Consider the following 25,659-nt stretch of genomic DNA (forward strand, 5'->3'; position numbering starts at 1 on the left):
AAACATCATGTTTAGTAGTTCTCAAGGCTTTCCATGTTGAAACATACAGCTGTCAGCCTGTGAGTGCTTTAATATAGCTCCAATGTCAGAAACGTGCTTAGTTTGAGGAGAGAAAGCTAAAATGGACACTTGTTTATAAACAAGTTTTTAGTTGTGAAAACTTCATTTAAAACAACTAAACATCATGTTTAGTAGTTCTCAAGGCTTTCCATGTTGAAACATACAGCTGTCAGCCTGTGAGTGCTTTAATATAGCTCCAATGTCAGAAATGTGCTTAGTTTGAGGAGAGAAAGCTAAAATGGACACTTGTTTATAAACAGTTTTTTAGTTGTGAAAACTTCATTTAAAACAACTAAACATCATGTTTAGTAGTTCTCAAGGCTTTCCATGTTGAAACATACAGCTGTCAGCCTGTGAGTGCTTATTCTAGCTCCAATGTCAGAAACAAGCTTAGTTTGAGGAGAGAACGCTAAAATGAACACTTGTTTAATGAACACCTGTTAGACAATAGAAACATGATTCACTTCATGAAATGCAGTGTGTTTACCTATTGTAAGTGTTTCCAGTGAAGAAGTTTCAGTCTGCCGGCCTTCCATCTCCTCTGTCAGTAACGAAATGAAATATACAGCTGTCAGCCTATGAGTACTTATTCTAGCTCCAATGTCAGAAACAAGCTTAGTTTGAGGAAAGAAAGCCAAAAATGACACTTATTAAATAAACATTTTTTTGTTATGCAAACCTCATTCAAAACAACTACACATCATGTTTAGTAGTTCTCAAGGCTTTCCATGTTGAAATATACAGCTGTCAGCCTGTGAGTACTTATTCTAGCTCCAATGTCAGAAACGAGCTTAGTTTGAGGAAAGAAAGCCAAAAATGACACTTGTTTAATGAACACCTGTTAGACAATAGAAACATGATTCACTTCATGAAATGCAGTGTGTTTACCTATTGTAAGTGTTTCCAGTGAAGAAGTTTCAGTCTGCTGGCCTTCCATCTCCTCTGTCAGTAACGAAATGAAATATACAGCTGTCAGCCTATGAGTACTTATTCTAGCTCCAATGTCAGAAACAAGCTTAGTTTGAGGAAAGAAAGCCAAAAATGACACTTATTAAATAAACATTTTTTTGTTATGCAAACCTCATTCAAAACAACTACACATCATGTTTAGTAGTTCTCAAGGCTTTCCATGTTGAAATATACAGCTGTCAGCCTGTGAGTACTTATTCTAGCTCCAATGTCAGAAACGAGCTTAGTTTGAGGAAAGAAAGCCAAAAATGACACTTATTAAATAAACAATTTTTTGTTATGCAAACCTCATTCAAAACAACTACACATCATGTTTAGTAGTTCTCAAGGCTTTCCATGTTGAAACATACAGCTGTCAGCCTGTGAGTGCTTTAATATAGCTCCAATGTCAGAAACGTGCTTAGTTTGAGGAGAGAAAGCTAAAATGGACACTTGTTTATAAACAGTTTTTTTGTTGTACAAACTTCATTTAAAACAACTAAACATCATGTTTAGTAGTTCTCAAGGCTTTCCATGTTGAAACATACAGCTGTCAGCCTGTGAGTGCTTATTCTAGCTCCAATGTCAGAAACGAGCTTAGTTTGAGGAAAGAAAGCCAAAAATGACACTTATTAAATAAACAATTTTTTGTTATGCAAACCTCATTCAAAACAACTACACATCATGTTTAGTAGTTCTCAAGGCTTTCCATGTTGAAACATACAGCTGTCAGCCTGTGAGTGCTTTAATATAGCTCCAATGTCAGAAACGTGCTTAGTTTGAGGAGAGAAAGCTAAAATGGACACTTGTTTATAAACAGTTTTTTAGTTGTGAAAACTTCATTTAAAACAACTAAACATCATGTTTAGTGGTTCTCAAGGCTTTCCATGTTGAAACATACAGCTGTCAGCCTGTGAGTGCTTATTCTAGCTCCAATGTCAGAAACAAGCTTAGTTTGAGGAGAGAACGCTAAAATGAACACTTGTTTAATGAACACCTGTTAGACAATAGAAACATGATTCACTTCATGAAATGCAGTGTGTTTACCTATTGTAAGTGTTTCCAGTGAAGAAGTTTCAGTCTGCCGGCCTTCCATCTCCTCTGTCAGTAACGAAATGAAATATACAGCTGTCAGCCTATGAGTACTTATTCTAGCTCCAATGTCAGAAACAAGCTTAGTTTGAGGAAAGAAAGCCAAAAATGACACTTATTAAATAAACATTTTTTTGTTATGCAAACCTCATTCAAAACAACTACACATCATGTTTAGTAGTTCTCAAGGCTTTCCATGTTGAAATATACAGCTGTCAGCCTGTGAGTACTTATTCTAGCTCCAATGTCAGAAACGAGCTTAGTTTGAGGAAAGAAAGCCAAAAATGACACTTGTTTAATGAACACCTGTTAGACAATAGAAACATGATTCACTTCATGAAATGCAGTGTGTTTACCTATTGTAAGTGTTTCCAGTGAAGAAGTTTCAGTCTGCTGGCCTTCCATCTCCTCTGTCAGTAACGAAATGAAATATACAGCTGTCAGCCTATGAGTACTTATTCTAGCTCCAATGTCAGAAACAAGCTTAGTTTGAGGAAAGAAAGCCAAAAATGACACTTATTAAATAAACATTTTTTTGTTATGCAAACCTCATTCAAAACAACTACACATCATGTTTAGTAGTTCTCAAGGCTTTCCATGTTGAAATATACAGCTGTCAGCCTGTGAGTACTTATTCTAGCTCCAATGTCAGAAACGAGCTTAGTTTGAGGAAAGAAAGCCAAAAATGACACTTGTTTAATGAACACCTGTTAGACAATAGAAACATGATTCACTTCATGAAATGCAGTGTGTTTACCTATTGTAAGTGTTTCCAGTGAAGAAGTTTCAGTCTGCTGGCCTTCCATCTCCTCTGTCAGTAACGAAATGAAATATACAGCTGTCAGCCTATGAGTACTTATTCTAGCTCCAATGTCAGAAACAAGCTTAGTTTGAGGAAAGAAAGCCAAAAATGACACTTATTAAATAAACATTTTTTTGTTATGCAAACCTCATTCAAAACAACTACACATCATGTTTAGTAGTTCTCAAGGCTTTCCATGTTGAAATATACAGCTGTCAGCCTGTGAGTACTTATTCTAGCTCCAATGTCAGAAACGAGCTTAGTTTGAGGAAAGAAAGCCAAAAATGACACTTATTAAATAAACAATTTTTTGTTATGCAAACCTCATTCAAAACAACTACACATCATGTTTAGTAGTTCTCAAGGCTTTCCATGTTGAAACATACAGCTGTCAGCCTGTGAGTGCTTTAATATAGCTCCAATGTCAGAAACGTGCTTAGTTTGAGGAGAGAAAGCTAAAATGGACACTTGTTTATAAACAGTTTTTTTGTTGTACAAACTTCATTTAAAACAACTAAACATCATGTTTAGTAGTTCTCAAGGCTTTCCATGTTGAAACATACAGCTGTCAGCCTGTGAGTGCTTATTCTAGCTCCAATGTCAGAAACGAGCTTAGTTTGAGGAAAGAAAGCCAAAAATGACACTTATTAAATAAACAATTTTTTGTTATGCAAACCTCATTCAAAACAACTACACATCATGTTTAGTAGTTCTCAAGGCTTTCCATGTTGAAACATACAGCTGTCAGCCTGTGAGTGCTTTAATATAGCTCCAATGTCAGAAACGTGCTTAGTTTGAGGAGAGAAAGCTAAAATGGACACTTGTTTATAAACAGTTTTTTAGTTGTGAAAACTTCATTTAAAACAACTAAACATCATGTTTAGTGGTTCTCAAGGCTTTCCATGTTGAAACATACAGCTGTCAGCCTGTGAGTGCTTATTCTAGCTCCAATGTCAGAAACAAGCTTAGTTTGAGGAGAGAACGCTAAAATGAACACTTGTTTAATGAACACCTGTTAGACAATAGAAACATGATTCACTTCATGAAATGCAGTGTGTTTACCTATTGTAAGTGTTTCCAGTGAAGAAGTTTCAGTCTGCCGGCCTTCCATCTCCTCTGTCAGTAACGAAATGAAATATACAGCTGTCAGCCTATGAGTACTTATTCTAGCTCCAATGTCAGAAACAAGCTTAGTTTGAGGAAAGAAAGCCAAAAATGACACTTATTAAATAAACATTTTTTTGTTATGCAAACCTCATTCAAAACAACTACACATCATGTTTAGTAGTTCTCAAGGCTTTCCATGTTGAAATATACAGCTGTCAGCCTGTGAGTACTTATTCTAGCTCCAATGTCAGAAACGAGCTTAGTTTGAGGAAAGAAAGCCAAAAATGACACTTGTTTAATGAACACCTGTTAGACAATAGAAACATGATTCACTTCATGAAATGCAGTGTGTTTACCTATTGTAAGTGTTTCCAGTGAAGAAGTTTCAGTCTGCTGGCCTTCCATCTCCTCTGTCAGTAACGAAATGAAATATACAGCTGTCAGCCTATGAGTACTTATTCTAGCTCCAATGTCAGAAACAAGCTTAGTTTGAGGAAAGAAAGCCAAAAATGACACTTATTAAATAAACATTTTTTTGTTATGCAAACCTCATTCAAAACAACTACACATCATGTTTAGTAGTTCTCAAGGCTTTCCATGTTGAAATATACAGCTGTCAGCCTGTGAGTACTTATTCTAGCTCCAATGTCAGAAACGAGCTTAGTTTGAGGAAAGAAAGCCAAAAATGACACTTATTAAATAAACATTTTTTTGTTATGCAAACCTCATTCAAAACAACTACACATCATGTTTAGTAGTTCTCAAGGCTTTCCATGTTGAAATATACAGCTGTCAGCCTGTGAGTACTTATTCTAGCTCCAATGTCAGAAACGAGCTTAGTTTGAGGAAAGAAAGCCAAAAATGACACTTGTTTAATGAACACCTGTTAGACAATAGAAACATGATTCACTTCATGAAATGCAGTGTGTTTACCTATTGTAAGTGTTTCCAGTGAAGAAGTTTCAGTCTGCTGGCCTTCCATCTCCTCTGTCAGTAACGAAATGAAATATACAGCTGTCAGCCTATGAGTACTTATTCTAGCTCCAATGTCAGAAACAAGCTTAGTTTGAGGAAAGAAAGCCAAAAATGACACTTATTAAATAAACATTTTTTTGTTATGCAAACCTCATTCAAAACAACTACACATCATGTTTAGTAGTTCTCAAGGCTTTCCATGTTGAAATATACAGCTGTCAGCCTGTGAGTACTTATTCTAGCTCCACTGTCAGAAACGAGCTTAGTTTGAGGAAAGAAAGCCAAAAATGACACTTATTAAATAAACATTTTTTTGTTATGCAAACCTCATTCAAAACAACTACACATCATGTTTAGTAGTTCTCAAGGCTTTCCATGTTGAAATATACAGCTGTCAGCCTGTGAGTACTTATTCTAGCTCCAATGTCAGAAACGAGCTTAGTTTGAGGAAAGAAAGCCAAAAATGACACTTATTAAATAAACTATTTTTTGTTATGCAAACCTCATTCAAAACAACTACACATCATGTTTAGTAGTTCTCAAGGCTTTCCATGTTGAAACATACAGCTGTCAGCCTGTGAGTGCTTTAATATAGCTCCAATGTCAGAAACGTGCTTAGTTTGAGGAGAGAAAGCTAAAATGGACACTTGTTTATAAACAGTTTTTTAGTTGTGAAAACTTCATTTAAAACAACTAAACATCATGTTTAGTAGTTCTCAAGGCTTTCCATGTTGAAACATACAGCTGTCAGCCTGTGAGTGCTTATTCTAGCTCCAATGTCAGAAACAAGCTTAGTTTGAGGAGAGAACGCTAAAATGAACACTTGTTTAATGAACACCTGTTAGACAATAGAAACATGATTCACTTCATGAAATGCAGTGTGTTTACCTATTGTAAGTGTTTCCAGTGAAGAAGTTTCAGTCTGCTGGCCTTCCATCTCCTCTGTCAGTAACGAAATGAAATATACAGCTGTCAGCCTGTGAGTGCTTATTCTAGCTCCAATGTCAGAAACGAGCTTAGTTTGAGGAGAGAACGCTAAAATGAACACTTGTTTAATGAACACCTGTTAGACAATAGAAACATGATTCACTTCATGAAATGCAGTGTGTTTACCTATTGTAAGTGTTTCCAGTGAAGAAGTTTCAGTCTGCCGGCCTTCCATCTCCTCTGTCAGTAACGAAATGAAATATACAGCTGTCAGCCTATGAGTACTTATTCTAGCTCCAATGTCAGAAACAAGCTTAGTTTGAGGAAAGAAAGCCAAAAATGACACTTATTAAATAAACATTTTTTTGTTATGCAAACCTCATTCAAAACAACTACACATCATGTTTAGTAGTTCTCAAGGCTTTCCATGTTGAAATATACAGCTGTCAGCCTGTGAGTACTTATTCTAGCTCCAATGTCAGAAACGAGCTTAGTTTGAGGAAAGAAAGCCAAAAATGACACTTGTTTAATGAACACCTGTTAGACAATAGAAACATGATTCACTTCATGAAATGCAGTGTGTTTACCTATTGTAAGTGTTTCCAGTGAAGAAGTTTCAGTCTGCTGGCCTTCCATCTCCTCTGTCAGTAACGAAATGAAATATACAGCTGTCAGCCTATGAGTACTTATTCTAGCTCCAATGTCAGAAACAAGCTTAGTTTGAGGAAAGAAAGCCAAAAATGACACTTATTAAATAAACATTTTTTTGTTATGCAAACCTCATTCAAAACAACTACACATCATGTTTAGTAGTTCTCAAGGCTTTCCATGTTGAAATATACAGCTGTCAGCCTGTGAGTACTTATTCTAGCTCCAATGTCAGAAACGAGCTTAGTTTGAGGAAAGAAAGCCAAAAATGACACTTATTAAATAAACATTTTCTTGTTATGCAAACCTCATTCAAAACAACTACACATCATGTTTAGTAGTTCTCAAGGCTTTCCATGTTGAAATATACAGCTGTCAGCCTGTGAGTACTTATTCTAGCTCCAATGTCAGAAACGAGCTTAGTTTGAGGAAAGAAAGCCAAAAATGACACTTGTTTAATGAACACCTGTTAGACAATAGAAACATGATTCACTTCATGAAATGCAGTGTGTTTACCTATTGTAAGTGTTTCCAGTGAAGAAGTTTCAGTCTGCTGGCCTTCCATCTCCTCTGTCAGTAACGAAATGAAATATACAGCTGTCAGCCTATGAGTACTTATTCTAGCTCCAATGTCAGAAACGAGCTTAGTTTGAGGAAAGAAAGCCAAAAATGACACTTATTAAATAAACATTTTTTTGTTATGCAAACCTCATTCAAAACAACTACACATCATGTTTAGTAGTTCTCAAGGCTTTCCATGTTGAAATATACAGCTGTCAGCCTGTGAGTACTTATTCTAGCTCCAATGTCAGAAACGAGCTTAGTTTGAGGAAAGAAAGCCAAAAATGACACTTATTAAATAAACATTTTTTTGTTATGCAAACCTCATTCAAAACAACTACACATCATGTTTAGTAGTTCTCAAGGCTTTCCATGTTGAAATATACAGCTGTCAGCCTGTGAGTACTTATTCTAGCTCCAATGTCAGAAACGAGCTTAGTTTGAGGAAAGAAAGCCAAAAATGACACTTGTTTAATGAACACCTGTTAGACAATAGAAACATGATTCACTTCATGAAATGCAGTGTGTTTACCTATTGTAAGTGTTTCCAGTGAAGAAGTTTCAGTCTGCTGGCCTTCCATCTCCTCTGTCAGTAACGAAATGAAATATACAGCTGTCAGCCTATGAGTACTTATTCTAGCTCCAATGTCAGAAACAAGCTTAGTTTGAGGAAAGAAAGCCAAAAATGACACTTATTAAATAAACATTTTTTTGTTATGCAAACCTCATTCAAAACAACTACACATCATGTTTAGTAGTTCTCAAGGCTTTCCATGTTGAAATATACAGCTGTCAGCCTGTGAGTACTTATTCTAGCTCCACTGTCAGAAACGAGCTTAGTTTGAGGAAAGAAAGCCAAAAATGACACTTATTAAATAAACATTTTTTTGTTATGCAAACCTCATTCAAAACAACTACACATCATGTTTAGTAGTTCTCAAGGCTTTCCATGTTGAAATATACAGCTGTCAGCCTGTGAGTACTTATTCTAGCTCCAATGTCAGAAACGAGCTTAGTTTGAGGAAAGAAAGCCAAAAATGACACTTATTAAATAAACTATTTTTTGTTATGCAAACCTCATTCAAAACAACTACACATCATGTTTAGTAGTTCTCAAGGCTTTCCATGTTGAAACATACAGCTGTCAGCCTGTGAGTGCTTTAATATAGCTCCAATGTCAGAAACGTGCTTAGTTTGAGGAGAGAAAGCTAAAATGGACACTTGTTTATAAACAGTTTTTTAGTTGTGAAAACTTCATTTAAAACAACTAAACATCATGTTTAGTAGTTCTCAAGGCTTTCCATGTTGAAACATACAGCTGTCAGCCTGTGAGTGCTTATTCTAGCTCCAATGTCAGAAACAAGCTTAGTTTGAGGAGAGAACGCTAAAATGAACACTTGTTTAATGAACACCTGTTAGACAATAGAAACATGATTCACTTCATGAAATGCAGTGTGTTTACCTATTGTAAGTGTTTCCAGTGAAGAAGTTTCAGTCTGCTGGCCTTCCATCTCCTCTGTCAGTAACGAAATGAAATATACAGCTGTCAGCCTGTGAGTGCTTATTCTAGCTCCAATGTCAGAAACGAGCTTAGTTTGAGGAGAGAACGCTAAAATGAACACTTGTTTAATGAACACCTGTTAGACAATAGAAACATGATTCACTTCATGAAATGCAGTGTGTTTACCTATTGTAAGTGTTTCCAGTGAAGAAGTTTCAGTCTGCCGGCCTTCCATCTCCTCTGTCAGTAACGAAATGAAATATACAGCTGTCAGCCTATGAGTACTTATTCTAGCTCCAATGTCAGAAACGAGCTTAGTTTGAGGAAAGAAAGCCAAAAATGACACTTATTAAATAAACATTTTTTTGTTATGCAAACCTCATTCAAAACAACTACACATCATGTTTAGTAGTTCTCAAGGCTTTCCATGTTGAAATATACAGCTGTCAGCCTGTGAGTACTTATTCTAGCTCCAATGTCAGAAACGAGCTTAGTTTGAGGAAAGAAAGCCAAAAATGACACTTGTTTAATGAACACCTGTTAGACAATAGAAACATGATTCACTTCATGAAATGCAGTGTGTTTACCTATTGTAAGTGTTTCCAGTGAAGAAGTTTCAGTCTGCTGGCCTTCCATCTCCTCTGTCAGTAACGAAATGAAATATACAGCTGTCAGCCTATGAGTACTTATTCTAGCTCCAATGTCAGAAACAAGCTTAGTTTGAGGAAAGAAAGCCAAAAATGACACTTATTAAATAAACATTTTTTTGTTATGCAAACCTCATTCAAAACAACTACACATCATGTTTAGTAGTTCTCAAGGCTTTCCATGTTGAAATATACAGCTGTCAGCCTGTGAGTACTTATTCTAGCTCCAATGTCAGAAACGAGCTTAGTTTGAGGAAAGAAAGCCAAAAATGACACTTATTAAATAAACATTTTCTTGTTATGCAAACCTCATTCAAAACAACTACACATCATGTTTAGTAGTTCTCAAGGCTTTCCATGTTGAAATATACAGCTGTCAGCCTGTGAGTACTTATTCTAGCTCCAATGTCAGAAACGAGCTTAGTTTGAGGAAAGAAAGCCAAAAATGACATTTGTTTAATGAACACCTGTTAGACAATAGAAACATGATTCACTTCATGAAATGCAGTGTGTTTACCTATTGTAAGTGTTTCCAGTGAAGAAGTTTCAGTCTGCTGGCCTTCCATCTCCTCTGTCAGTAACGAAATGAAATATACAGCTGTCAGCCTATGAGTACTTATTCTAGCTCCAATGTCAGAAACGAGCTTAGTTTGAGGAAAGAAAGCCAAAAATGACACTTATTAAATAAACATTTTTTTGTTATGCAAACCTCATTCAAAACAACTACACATCATGTTTAGTAGTTCTCAAGGCTTTCCATGTTGAAATATACAGCTGTCAGCCTGTGAGTACTTATTCTAGCTCCAATGTCAGAAACGAGCTTAGTTTGAGGAAAGAAAGCCAAAAATGACACTTATTAAATAAACATTTTTTTGTTATGCAAACCTCATTCAAAACAACTACACATCATGTTTAGTAGTTCTCAAGGCTTTCCATGTTGAAATATACAGCTGTCAGCCTGTGAGTACTTATTCTAGCTCCAATGTCAGAAACGAGCTTAGTTTGAGGAAAGAAAGCCAAAAATGACACTTGTTTAATGAACACCTGTTAGACAATAGAAACATGATTCACTTCATGAAATGCAGTGTGTTTACCTATTGTAAGTGTTTCCAGTGAAGAAGTTTCAGTCTGCTGGCCTTCCATCTCCTCTGTCAGTAACGAAATGAAATATACAGCTGTCAGCCTATGAGTACTTATTCTAGCTCCAATGTCAGAAACAAGCTTAGTTTGAGGAAAGAAAGCCAAAAATGACACTTATTAAATAAACATTTTTTTGTTATGCAAACCTCATTCAAAACAACTACACATCATGTTTAGTAGTTCTCAAGGCTTTCCATGTTGAAATATACAGCTGTCAGCCTGTGAGTACTTATTCTAGCTCCACTGTCAGAAACGAGCTTAGTTTGAGGAAAGAAAGCCAAAAATGACACTTATTAAATAAACATTTTTTTGTTATGCAAACCTCATTCAAAACAACTACACATCATGTTTAGTAGTTCTCAAGGCTTTCCATGTTGAAATATACAGCTGTCAGCCTGTGAGTACTTATTCTAGCTCCAATGTCAGAAACGAGCTTAGTTTGAGGAAAGAAAGCCAAAAATGACACTTATTAAATAAACTATTTTTTGTTATGCAAACCTCATTCAAAACAACTACACATCATGTTTAGTAGTTCTCAAGGCTTTCCATGTTGAAACATACAGCTGTCAGCCTGTGAGTGCTTTAATATAGCTCCAATGTCAGAAACGTGCTTAGTTTGAGGAGAGAAAGCTAAAATGGACACTTGTTTATAAACAGTTTTTTAGTTGTGAAAACTTCATTTAAAACAACTAAACATCATGTTTAGTAGTTCTCAAGGCTTTCCATGTTGAAACATACAGCTGTCAGCCTGTGAGTGCTTATTCTAGCTCCAATGTCAGAAACGAGCTTAGTTTGAGGAGAGAACGCTAAAATGAACACTTGTTTAATGAACACCTGTTAGACAATAGAAACATGATTCACTTCATGAAATGCAGTATGTTTACCTATTGTAAGTGTTTCCAGTGAAGAAGTTTCAGTCTGCCGGCCTTCCATCTCCTCTGTCAGTAACGAAATGAAATATACAGCTGTCAGCCTATGAGTACTTATTCTAGCTCCAATGTCAGAAACGAGCTTAGTTTGAGGAAAGAAAGCCAAAAATGACACTTATTAAATAAACTATTTTTTGTTATACAAACCTCATTCAAAACAACTACACATCATGTTTAGTAGTTCTCAAGGCTTTCCATGTTGAAACATACAGCTGTCAGCCTGTGAGTGCTTTAATATAGCTCCAATGTCAGAAACGTGCTTAGTTTGAGGAGAGAAAGCTAAAATGGACACTTATTTATAAACAGTTTTTTTGTTGTACAAACTTCATTTAAAACAACTAAACATCATGTTTAGTAGTTCTCAAGGCTTTCCATGTTGAAACATACAGCTGTCAGCCTGTGAGTGCTTATTCTAGCTCCAATGTCAGAAACGAGCTTAGTTTGAGGAAAGAAAGCCAAAAATGACACTTATTAAATAAACTATTTTTTGTTATGCAAACCTCATTCAAAACAACTACACATCATGTTTAGTAGTTCTCAAGGCTTTCCATGTTGAAACATACAGCTGTCAGCCTGTGAGTGCTTTAATATAGCTCCAATGTCAGAAACGTGCTTAGTTTGAGGAGAGAAAGCTAAAATGGACACTTGTTTATAAACAGTTTTTTAGTTGTGAAAACTTCATTTAAAACAACTAAACATCATGTTTAGTGGTTCTCAAGGCTTTCCATGTTGAAACATACAGCTGTCAGCCTGTGAGTGCTTATTCTAGCTCCAATGTCAGAAACAAGCTTAGTTTGAGGAGAGAACGCTAAAATGAACACTTGTTTAATGAACACCTGTTAGACAATAGAAACATGATTCACTTCATGAAATGCAGTGTGTTTACCTATTGTAAGTGTTTCCAGTGAAGAAGTTTCAGTCTGCCGGCCTTCCATCTCCTCTGTCAGTAACGAATTGAAATATACAGCTGTCAGCCTATGAGTACTTATTCTAGCTCCAATGTCAGAAACGAGCTTAGTTTGAGGAAAGAAAGCCAAAAATGACACTTATTAAATAAACAGTTTTTTGTTATGCAAACCTCATTCAAAACAACTACACATCATGTTTAGTAGTTCTCAAGGCTTTCCATGTTGAAATATACAGCTGTCAGCCTGTGAGTACTTATTCTAGCTCCAATGTCAGAAACGAGCTTAGTTTGAGGAAAGAAAGCCAAAAATGACACTTATTAAATAAACAATTTTTTGTTATACAAACCTCATTCAAAACAACTACACATCATGTTTAGTAGTTCTCAAGGCTTTCCATGTTGAAACATACAGCTGTCAGCCTGTGAGTGCTTTAATATAGCTCCAATGTCAGAAACGTGCTTAGTTTGAGGAGAGAAAGCTAAAATGGACACTTATTTATAAACAGTTTTTTTGTTGTACAAACTTCATTTAAAACAACTAAACATCATGTTTAGTAGTTCTCAAGGCTTTCCATGTTGAAACATACAGCTGTCAGCCTGTGAGTGCTTATTCTAGCTCCAATGTCAGAAACGAGCTTAGTTTGAGGAAAGAAAGCCAAAAATGACACTTATTAAATAAACAATTTTTTGTTATGCAAACCTCATTCAAAACAACTACACATCATGTTTAGTAGTTCTCAAGGCTTTCCATGTTGAAACATACAGCTGTCAGCCTGTGAGTGCTTTAATATAGCTCCAATGTCAGAAACGTGCTTAGTTTGAGGAGAGAAAGCTAAAATGGACACTTGTTTATAAACAGTTTTTTAGTTGTGAAAACTTCATTTAAAACAACTAAACATCATGTTTAGTGGTTCTCAAGGCTTTCCATGTTGAAACATACAGCTGTCAGCCTGTGAGTGCTTATTCTAGCTCCAATGTCAGAAACAAGCTTAGTTTGAGGAGAGAACGCTAAAATGAACACTTGTTTAATGAACACCTGTTAGACAATAGAAACATGATTCACTTCATGAAATGCAGTGTGTTTACCTATTGTAAGTGTTTCCAGTGAAGAAGTTTCAGTCTGCCGGCCTTCCATCTCCTCTGTCAGTAACGAATTGAAATATACAGCTGTCAGCCTATGAGTACTTATTCTAGCTCCAATGTCAGAAACGAGCTTAGTTTGAGGAAAGAAAGCCAAAAATGACACTTATTAAATAAACAGTTTTTTGTTATGCAAACCTCATTCAAAACAACTACACATCATGTTTAGTAGTTCTCAAGGCTTTCCATGTTGAAATATACAGCTGTCAGCCTGTGAGTACTTATTCTAGCTCCAATGTCAGAAACAAGCTTAGTTTGAGGAAAGAAAGCCAAAAATGACACTTATTAAATAAACAATTTTTTGTTATGCAAACCTCATTCAAAACAACTACACATCATGTTTAGTAGTTCTCAAGGCTTTCCATGTTGAAACATACAGCTGTCAGCCTGTGAGTGCTTTAATATAGCTCCAATGTCAGAAACGTGCTTAGTTTGAGGAGAGAAAGCTAAAATGGACACTTATTTATAAACAGTTTTTTTGTTGTACAAACTTCATTTAAAACAACTAAACATCATGTTTAGTAGTTCTCAAGGCTTTCCATGTTGAAACATACAGCTGTCAGCCTGTGAGTGCTTATTCTAGCTCCAATGTCAGAAACGAGCTTAGTTTGAGGAAAGAAAGCCAAAAATGACACTTATTAAATAAACAATTTTTTGTTATGCAAACCTCATTCAAAACAACTACACATCATGTTTAGTAGTTCTCAAGGCTTTCCATGTTGAAACATACAGCTGTCAGCCTGTGAGTGCTTTAATATAGCTCCAATGTCAGAAACGTGCTTAGTTTGAGGAGAGAAAGCTAAAATGGACACTTGTTTATAAACAGTTTTTTAGTTGTGAAAACTTCATTTAAAACAACTAAACATCATGTTTAGTGGTTCTCAAGGCTTTCCATGTTGAAACATACAGCTGTCAGCCTGTGAGTGCTTTAATATAGCTCCAATGTCAGAAACGTGCTTAGTTTGAGGAGAGAAAGCTAAAATGGACACTTGTTTATAAACAGTTTTTTAGTTGTGAAAACTTCATTTAAAACAACTAAACATCATGTTTAGTAGTTCTCAAGGCTTTCCATGTTGAAACATACAGCTGTCAGCCTGTGAGTGCTTATTCTAGCTCCAATGTCAGAAACAAGCTTAGTTTGAGGAGAGAACGCTAAAATGAACACTTGTTTAATGAACACCTGTTAGACAATAGAAACATGATTCACTTCATGAAATGCAGTGTGTTTACCTATTGTAAGTGTTTCCAGTGAAGAAGTTTCAGTCTGCCGGCCTTCCATCTCCTCTGTCAGTAACGAAATGAAATATACAGCTGTCAGCCTATGAGTACTTATTCTAGCTCCAATGTCAGAAACGAGCTTAGTTTGAGGAAAGAAAGCCAAAAATGACACTTATTAAATAAACATTTTTTTGTTATGCAAACCTCATTCAAAACAACTACACATCATGTTTAGTAGTTCTCAAGGCTTTCCATGTTGAAATATACAGCTGTCAGCCTGTGAGTACTTATTCTAGCTCCAATGTCAGAAACGAGCTTAGTTTGAGGAAAGAAAGCCAAAAATGACACTTGTTTAATGAACACCTGTTAGACAATAGAAACATGATTCACTTCATGAAATGCAGTGTGTTTACCTATTGTAAGTGTTTCCAGTGAAGAAGTTTCAGTCTGCTGGCCTTCCATCTCCTCTGTCAGTAACGAAATGAAATATACAGCTGTCAGCCTATGAGTACTTATTCTAGCTCCAATGTCAGAAACAAGCTTAGTTTGAGGAAAGAAAGCCAAAAATGACACTTATTAAATAAACATTTTTTTGTTATGCAAACCTCATTCAAAACAACTACACATCATGTTTAGTAGTTCTCAAGGCTTTCCATGTTGAAATATACAGCTGTCAGCCTGTGAGTACTTATTCTAGCTCCAATGTCAGAAACGAGCTTAGTTTGAGGAAAGAAAGCCAAAAATGACACTTATTAAATAAACAATTTTTTGTTATGCAAACCTCATTCAAAACAACTACACATCATGTTTAGTAGTTCTCAAGGCTTTCCATGTTGAAACATACAGCTGTCAGCCTGTGAGTGCTTTAATATAGCTCCAATGTCAGAAACGTGCTTAGTTTGAGGAGAGAAAGCTAAAATGGACACTTGTTTATAAACAGTTTTTTAGTTGTGAAAACTTCATTTAAAACAACTAAACATCATGTTTAGTAGTTCTCAGGGCTTTCCATGTTGAAATATACAGCTGTCAGCCTGTGAGTACTTATTCTAGCTCTAATGTCAGAAACGAGCTTAGTTTGAGGAAAGAAAGCCAAAAATGACACTTATTAAATAAACATTTTTTTGTTATGCAAACCTCATTCAAAACAACTACACATCATGTTTAGTAGTTCTCAAGGCTTTCCATGTTGAAATATACAGCTGTCAGCCTGTGAGTACTTATTCTAGCTCCAATGTCAGAAACGAGCTTAGTTTGAGGAAAGAAAGCCAAAAATGACACTTGTTTAATGAACACCTGTTAGACAATAGAAACATGATTCACTTCATGAAATGCAGTGTGTTTACCTATTGTAAGTGTTTCCAGTGAAGAAGTTTCAGTCTGCTGGCCTTCCATCTCCTCTGTCAGTAACGAAATGAAATATACAGCTGTCAGCCTATGAGTACTTATTCTAGCTCCAATGTCAGAAACAAGCTTAGTTTGAGGAAAGAAAGCCAAAAATGACACTTATTAAATAAACATTTTTTTGTTATGCAAACCTCATTCAAAACAACTACACATCATGTTTAGTAGTTCTCAAGGCTTTCCATGTTGAAATATACAGCTGTCAGCCTGTGAGTACTTATTCTAGCTCCACTGTCAGAAACGAGCTTAGTTTGAGGAAAGAAAGCCAAAAATGACACTTATTAAATAAACATTTTTTTGTTATGCAAACCTCATTCAAAACAACTACACATCATGTTTAGTAGTTCTCAAGGCTTTCCATGTTGAAATATACAGCTGTCAGCCTGTGAGTACTTATTCTAGCTCCAATGTCAGAAACGAGCTTAGTTTGAGGAAAGAAAGCCAAAAATGACACTTATTAAATAAACTATTTTTTGTTATGCAAACCTCATTCAAAACAACTACACATCATGTTTAGTAGTTCTCAAGGCTTTCCATGTTGAAACATACAGCTGTCAGCCTGTGAGTGCTTTAATATAGCTCCAATGTCAGAAACGTGCTTAGTTTGAGGAGAGAAAGCTAAAATGGACACTTGTTTATAAACAGTTTTTTAGTTGTGAAAACTTCATTTAAAACAACTAAACATCATGTTTAGTAGTTCTCAAGGCTTTCCATGTTGAAACATACAGCTGTCAGCCTGTGAGTGCTTATTCTAGCTCCAATGTCAGAAACGAGCTTAGTTTGAGGAGAGAACGCTAAAATGAACACTTGTTTAATGAACACCTGTTAGACAATAGAAACATGATTCACTTCATGAAATGCAGTGTGTTTACCTATTGTAAGTGTTTCCAGTGAAGAAGTTTCAGTCTGCCGGCCTTCCATCTCCTCTGTCAGTAACGAAATGAAATATACAGCTGTCAGCCTATGAGTACTTATTCTAGCTCCAATGTCAGAAACGAGCTTAGTTTGAGGAAAGAAAGCCAAAAATGACACTTATTAAATAAACTATTTTTTGTTATACAAACCTCATTCAAAACAACTACACATCATGTTTAGTAGTTCTCAAGGCTTTCCATGTTGAAACATACAGCTGTCAGCCTGTGAGTGCTTTAATATAGCTCCAATGTCAGAAACGTGCTTAGTTTGAGGAGAGAAAGCTAAAATGGACACTTATTTATAAACAGTTTTTTTGTTGTACAAACTTCATTTAAAACAACTAAACATCATGTTTAGTAGTTCTCAAGGCTTTCCATGTTGAAACATACAGCTGTCAGCCTGTGAGTGCTTATTCTAGCTCCAATGTCAGAAACGAGCTTAGTTTGAGGAAAGAAAGCCAAAAATGACACTTATTAAATAAACAATTTTTTGTTATGCAAACCTCATTCAAAACAACTACACATCATGTTTAGTAGTTCTCAAGGCTTTCCATGTTGAAACATACAGCTGTCAGCCTGTGAGTGCTTTAATATAGCTCCAATGTCAGAAACGTGCTTAGTTTGAGGAGAGAAAGCTAAAATGGACACTTGTTTATAAACAGTTTTTTAGTTGTGAAAACTTCATTTAAAACAACTAAACATCATGTTTAGTGGTTCTCAAGGCTTTCCATGTTGAAACATACAGCTGTCAGCCTGTGAGTGCTTATTCTAGCTCCAATGTCAGAAACAAGCTTAGTTTGAGGAGAGAACGCTAAAATGAACACTTGTTTAATGAACACCTGTTAGACAATAGAAACATGATTCACTTCATGAAATGCAGTGTGTTTACCTATTGTAAGTGTTTCCAGTGAAGAAGTTTCAGTCTGCCGGCCTTCCATCTCCTCTGTCAGTAACGAATTGAAATATACAGCTGTCAGCCTATGAGTACTTATTCTAGCTCCAATGTCAGAAACGAGCTTAGTTTGAGGAAAGAAAGCCAAAAATGACACTTATTAAATAAACAGTTTTTTGTTATGCAAACCTCATTCAAAACAACTACACATCATGTTTAGTAGTTCTCAAGGCTTTCCATGTTGAAATATACAGCTGTCAGCCTGTGAGTACTTATTCTAGCTCCAATGTCAGAAACAAGCTTAGTTTGAGGAAAGAAAGCCAAAAATGACACTTATTAAATAAACAATTTTTTGTTATGCAAACCTCATTCAAAACAACTACACATCATGTTTAGTAGTTCTCAAGGCTTTCCATGTTGAAACATACAGCTGTCAGCCTGTGAGTGCTTTAATATAGCTCCAATGTCAGAAACGAGCTTAGTTTGAGGAAAGAAAGCCAAAAATGACACTTGTTTAATGAACACCTGTTAGACAATAGAAACATGATTCACTTCATGAAATGCAGTGTGTTTACCTATTGTAAGTGTTTCCAGTGAAGAAGTTTCAGTCTGCTGGCCTTCCATCTCCTCTGTCAGTAACGAAATGAAATATACAGCTGTCAGCCTATGAGTACTTATTCTAGCTCCAATGTCAGAAACAAGCTTAGTTTGAGGAAAGAAAGCCAAAAATGACACTTATTAAATAAACATTTTTTTGTTATGCAAACCTCATTCAAAACAACTACACATCATGTTTAGTAGTTCTCAAGGCTTTCCATGTTGAAATATACAGCTGTCAGCCTGTGAGTGCTTATTCTAGCTCCAATGTCAGAAACGTGCTTAGTTTGAGGAAAGAAAGCCAAAAATGACACTTATTAAATAAACAATTTTTTGTTATGCAAACCTCATTCAAAACAACTACACATCATGTTTAGTAGTTCTCAAGGCTTTCCATGTTGAAACATACAGCTGTCAGCCTGTGAGTGCTTTAATATAGCTCCAATGTCAGAAACGTGCTTAGTTTGAGGAGAGAAAGCTAAAATGGACACTTGTTTATAAACAGTTTTTTAGTTGTGAAAACTTCATTTAAAACAACTAAACATCATGTTTAGTAGTTCTCAAGGCTTTCCATGTTGAAACATACAGCTGTCAGCCTGTGAGTGCTTTAATATAGCTCCAATGTCAGAAACGTGCTTAGTTTGAGGAGAGAAAGCTAAAATGGACACTTGTTTATAAACAGTTTTTTAGTTGTGAAAACTTCATTTAAAACAACTAAACATCATGTTTAGTAGTTCTCAAGGCTTTCCATGTTGAAACATACAGCTGTCAGCCTGTGAGTGCTTTAATATAGCTCCAATGTCAGAAACGTGCTTAGTTTGAGGAGAGAAAGCTAAAATGGACACTTATTTATAAACAGTTTTTTTGTTGTACAAACTTCATTTAAAACAACTAAACATCATGTTTAGTAGTTCTCAAGGCTTTCCATGTTGAAACATACAGCTGTCAGCCTGTGAGTGCTTATTCTAGCTCCAATGTCAGAAACGAGCTTAGTTTGAGGAAAGAAAGCCAAAAATGACACTTATTAAATAAACAATTTTTTGTTATGCAAACCTCATTCAAAACAACTACACATCATGTTTAGTAGTTCTCAAGGCTTTCCATGTTGAAACATACAGCTGTCAGCCTGTGAGTGCTTATTCTAGCTCCAATGTCAGAAACAAGCTTAGTTTGAGGAGAGAACGCTAAAATGAACACTTGTTTAATGAACACCTGTTAGACAATAGAAACATGATTCACTTCATGAAATGCAGTGTGTTTACCTATTGTAAGTGTTTCCAGTGAAGAAGTTTCAGTCTGCCGGCCTTCCATCTCCTCTGTCAGTAACGAAATGAAATATACAGCTGTCAGCCTATGAGTACTTATTCTAGCTCCAATGTCAGAAACGAGCTTAGTTTGAGGAAAGAAAGCCAAAAATGACACTTATTAAATAAACATTTTTTTGTTATGCAAACCTCATTCAAAACAACTACACATCATGTTTAGTAGTTCTCAAGGCTTTCCATGTTGAAATATACAGCTGTCAGCCTGTGAGTACTTATTCTAGCTCCAATGTCAGAAACGAGCTTAGTTTGAGGAAAGAAAGCCAAAAATGACACTTGTTTAATGAACACCTGTTAGACAATAGAAACATGATTCACTTCATGAAATGCAGTGTGTTTACCTATTGTAAGTGTTTCCAGTGAAGAAGTTTCAGTCTGCTGGCCTTCCATCTCCTCTGTCAGTAACGAAATGAAATATACAGCTGTCAGCCTATGCGTACTTATTCTAGCTCCAATGTCAGAAACAAGCTTAGTTTGAGGAAAGAAAGCCAAAAATGACACTTATTAAATAAACATTTTTTTGTTATGCAAACCTCATTCAAAACAACTACACATCATGTTTAGTAGTTCTCAAGGCTTTCCATGTTGAAATATACAGCTGTCAGCCTGTGAGTACTTATTCTAGCTCCAATGTCAGAAACGAGCTTAGTTTGAGGAAAGAAAGCCAAAAATGACACTTATTAAATAAACTATTTTTTGTTATGCAAACCTCATTCAAAACAACTACACATCATGTTTAGTAGTTCTCAAGGCTTTCCATGTTGAAACATACAGCTGTCAGCCTGTGAGTGCTTTAATATAGCTCCAATGTCAGAAACGTGCTTAGTTTGAGGAGAGAAAGCTAAAATGGACACTTATTTATAAACAGTTTTTTTGTTGTACAAACTTCATTTAAAACAACTAAACATCATGTTTAGTAGTTCTCAAGGCTTTCCATGTTGAAACATACAGCTGTCAGCCTGTGAGTGCTTATTCTAGCTCCAATGTCAGAAACGAGCTTAGTTTGAGGAAAGAAAGCCAAAAATGACACTTATTAAATAAACAATTTTTTGTTATGCAAACCTCATTCAAAACAACTACACATCATGTTTAGTAGTTCTCAAGGCTTTCCATGTTGAAATATACAGCTGTCAGCCTGTGAGTACTTATTCTAGCTCCAATGTCAGAAACGAGCTTAGTTTGAGGAAAGAAAGCCAAAAATGACACTTGTTTAATGAACACCTGTTAGACAATAGAAACATGATTCACTTCATGAAATGCAGTGTGTTTACCTATTGTAAGTGTTTCCAGTGAAGAAGTTTCAGTCTGCTGGCCTTCCATCTCCTCTGTCAGTAACGAAATGAAATATACAGCTGTCAGCCTATGAGTACTTATTCTAGCTCCAATGTCAGAAACAAGCTTAGTTTGAGGAAAGAAAGCCAAAAATGACACTTATTAAATAAACATTTTTTTGTTATGCAAACCTCATTCAAAACAACTACACATCATGTTTAGTAGTTCTCAAGGCTTTCCATGTTGAAATATACAGCTGTCAGCCTGTGAGTGCTTATTCTAGCTCCAATGTCAGAAACGTGCTTAGTTTGAGGAAAGAAAGCCAAAAATGACACTTATTAAATAAACAATTTTTTGTTATGCAAACCTCATTCAAAACAACTACACATCATGTTTAGTAGTTCTCAAGGCTTTCCATGTTGAAACATACAGCTGTCAGCCTGTGAGTGCTTTAATATAGCTCCAATGTCAGAAACGTGCTTAGTTTGAGGAGAGAAAGCTAAAATGGACACTTGTTTATAAACAGTTTTTTAGTTGTGAAAACTTCATTTAAAACAACTAAACATCATGTTTAGTAGTTCTCAAGGCTTTCCATGTTGAAACATACAGCTGTCAGCCTGTGAGTGCTTTAATATAGCTCCAATGTCAGAAACGTGCTTAGTTTGAGGAGAGAAAGCTAAAATGGACACTTGTTTATAAACAGTTTTTTAGTTGTGAAAACTTCATTTAAAACAACTAAACATCATGTTTAGTAGTTCTCAAGGCTTTCCATGTTGAAACATACAGCTGTCAGCCTGTGAGTGCTTTAATATAGCTCCAATGTCAGAAACGTGCTTAGTTTGAGGAGAGAAAGCTAAAATGGACACTTATTTATAAACAGTTTTTTTGTTGTACAAACTTCATTTAAAACAACTAAACATCATGTTTAGTAGTTCTCAAGGCTTTCCATGTTGAAACATACAGCTGTCAGCCTGTGAGTGCTTATTCTAGCTCCAATGTCAGAAACGAGCTTAGTTTGAGGAAAGAAAGCCAAAAATGACACTTATTAAATAAACAATTTTTTGTTATGCAAACCTCATTCAAAACAACTACACATCATGTTTAGTAGTTCTCAAGGCTTTCCATGTTGAAACATACAGCTGTCAGCCTGTGAGTACTTATTCTAGCTCCAATGTCAGAAACGAGCTTAGTTTGAGGAAAGAAAGCCAAAAATGACACTTATTAAATAAACTATTTTTTGTTATGCAAACCTCATTCAAAACAACTACACATCATGTTTAGTAGTTCTCAAGGCTTTCCATGTTGAAACATACAGCTGTCAGCCTGTGAGTGCTTTAATATAGCTCCAATGTCAGAAACGTGCTTAGTTTGAGGAGAGAAAGCTAAAATGGACACTTGTTTATAAACAGTTTTTTAGTTGTGAAAACTTCATTTAAAACAACTAAACATCATGTTTAGTAGTTCTCAAGGCTTTCCATGTTGAAACATACAGCTGTCAGCCTGTGAGTGCTTATTCTAGCTCCAATGTCAGAAACAAGCTTAGTTTGAGGAGAGAACGCTAAAATGAACACTTGTTTAATGAACACCTGTTAGACAATAGAAACATGATTCACTTCATGAAATGCAGTGTGTTTACCTATTGTAAGTGTTTCCAGTGAAGAAGTTTCAGTCTGCCGGCCTTCCATCTCCTCTGTCAGTAACGAAATGAAATATACAGCTGTCAGCCTATGAGTACTTATTCTAGCTCCAATGTCAGAAACAAGCTTAGTTTGAGGAAAGAAAGCCAAAAATGACACTTATTAAATAAACATTTTTTTGTTATGCAAACCTCATTCAAAACAACTACACATCATGTTTAGTAGTTCTCAAGGCTTTCCATGTTGAAATATACAGCTGTCAGCCTGTGAGTACTTATTCTAGCTCCAATGTCAGAAACGAGCTTAGTTTGAGGAAAGAAAGCCAAAAATGACACTTGTTTAATGAACACCTGTTAGACAATAGAAACATGATTCACTTCATGAAATGCAGTGTGTTTACCTATTGTAAGTGTTTCCAGTGAAGAAGTTTCAGTCTGCTGGCCTTCCATCTCCTCTGTCAGTAACGAAATGAAATATACAGCTGTCAGCCTATGAGTACTTATTCTAGCTCCAATGTCAGAAACAAGCTTAGTTTGAGGAAAGAAAGCCAAAAATGACACTTATTAAATAAACATTTTTTTGTTATGCAAACCTCATTCAAAACAACTACACATCATGTTTAGTAGTTCTCAAGGCTTTCCATGTTGAAATATACAGCTGTCAGCCTGTGAGTACTTATTCTAGCTCCAATGTCAGAAACGAGCTTAGTTTGAGGAAAGAAAGCCAAAAATGACACTTATTAAATAAACAATTTTTTGTTATGCAAACCTCATTCAAAACAACTACACATCATGTTTAGTAGTTCTCAAGGCTTTCCATGTTGAAACATACAGCTGTCAGCCTGTGAGTGCTTTAATATAGCTCCAATGTCAGAAACGTGCTTAGTTTGAGGAGAGAAAGCTAAAATGGACACTTGTTTATAAACAGTTTTTTAGTTGTGAAAACTTCATTTAAAACAACTAAACATCATGTTTAGTAGTTCTCAAGGCTTTCCATGTTGAAACATACAGCTGTCAGCCTGTGAGTGCTTTAATATAGCTCCAATGTCAGAAACGTGCTTAGTTTGAGGAGAGAAAGCTAAAATGGACACTTGTTTATAAACAGTTTTTTTGTTGTACAAACTTCATTTAAAACAACTAAACATCATGTTTAGTAGTTCTCAAGGCTTTCCATGTTGAAATATACAGCTGTCAGCCTGTGAGTACTTATTCTAGCTCCAATGTCAGAAACGAGCTTAGTTTGAGGAAAGAAAGCCAAAAATGACACTTGTTTAATGAACACCTGTTAGACAATAGAAACATGATTCACTTCATGAAATGCAGTGTGTTTACCTATTGTAAGTGTTTCCAGTGAAGAAGTTTCAGTCTGCTGGCCTTCCATCTCCTCTGTCAGTAACGAAATGAAATATACAGCTGTCAGCCTATGAGTACTTATTCTAGCTCCAATGTCAGAAACAAGCTTAGTTTGAGGAAAGAAAGCCAAAAATGACACTTATTAAATAAACAATTTTTTGTTATGCAAACCTCATTCAAAACAACTACACATCATGTTTAGTAGTTCTCAAGGCTTTCCATGTTGAAACATACAGCTGTCAGCCTGTGAGTGCTTTAATATAGCTCCAATGTCAGAAACGTGCTTAGTTTGAGGAGAGAAAGCTAAAATGGACACTTGTTTATAAACAGTTTTTTAGTTGTGAAAACTTCATTTAAAACAACTAAACATCATGTTTAGTAGTTCTCAAGGCTTTCCATGTTGAAACATACAGCTGTCAGCCTGTGAGTGCTTATTCTAGCTCCAATGTCAGAAACAAGCTTAGTTTGAGGAGAGAACGCTAAAATGAACACTTGTTTAATGAACACCTGTTAGACAATAGAAACATGATTCACTTCATGAAATGCAGTGTGTTTACCTATTGTAAGTGTTTCCAGTGAAGAAGTTTCAGTCTGCCGGCCTTCCATCTCCTCTGTCAGTAACGAAATGAAATATACAGCTGTCAGCCTATGAGTACTTATTCTAGCTCCAATGTCAGAAACGAGCTTAGTTTGAGGAAAGAAAGCCAAAAATGACACTTATTAAATAAACATTTTTTTGTTATGCAAACCTCATTCAAAACAACTACACATCATGTTTAGTAGTTCTCAAGGCTTTCCATGTTGAAATATACAGCTGTCAGCCTGTGAGTACTTATTCTAGCTCCAATGTCAGAAACGAGCTTAGTTTGAGGAAAGAAAGCCAAAAATGACACTTGTTTAATGAACACCTGTTAGACAATAGAAACATGATTCACTTCATGAAATGCAGTGTGTTTACCTATTGTAAGTGTTTCCAGTGAAGAAGTTTCAGTCTGCTGGCCTTCCATCTCCTCTGTCAGTAACGAAATGAAATATACAGCTGTCAGCCTATGCGTACTTATTCTAGCTCCAATGTCAGAAACAAGCTTAGTTTGAGGAAAGAAAGCCAAAAATGACACTTATTAAATAAACATTTTTTTGTTATGCAAACCTCATTCAAAACAACTACACATCATGTTTAGTAGTTCTCAAGGCTTTCCATGTTGAAATATACAGCTGTCAGCCTGTGAGTACTTATTCTAGCTCCAATGTCAGAAACGAGCTTAGTTTGAGGAAAGAAAGCCAAAAATGACACTTATTAAATAAACTATTTTTTGTTATGCAAACCTCATTCAAAACAACTACACATCATGTTTAGTAGTTCTCAAGGCTTTCCATGTTGAAACATACAGCTGTCAGCCTGTGAGTGCTTTAATATAGCTCCAATGTCAGAAACGTGCTTAGTTTGAGGAGAGAAAGCTAAAATGGACACTTATTTATAAACAGTTTTTTTGTTGTACAAACTTCATTTAAAACAACTAAACATCATGTTTAGTAGTTCTCAAGGCTTTCCATGTTGAAACATACAGCTGTCAGCCTGTGAGTGCTTATTCTAGCTCCAATGTCAGAAACGAGCTTAGTTTGAGGAAAGAAAGCCAAAAATGACACTTATTAAATAAACAATTTTTTGT

The sequence above is a fragment of the Pempheris klunzingeri genome, chromosome 13 (assembly GCF_042242105.1).
Source record: "Pempheris klunzingeri isolate RE-2024b chromosome 13, fPemKlu1.hap1, whole genome shotgun sequence".
Lineage (NCBI taxonomy): Eukaryota > Metazoa > Chordata > Actinopteri > Acropomatiformes > Pempheridae > Pempheris > Pempheris klunzingeri.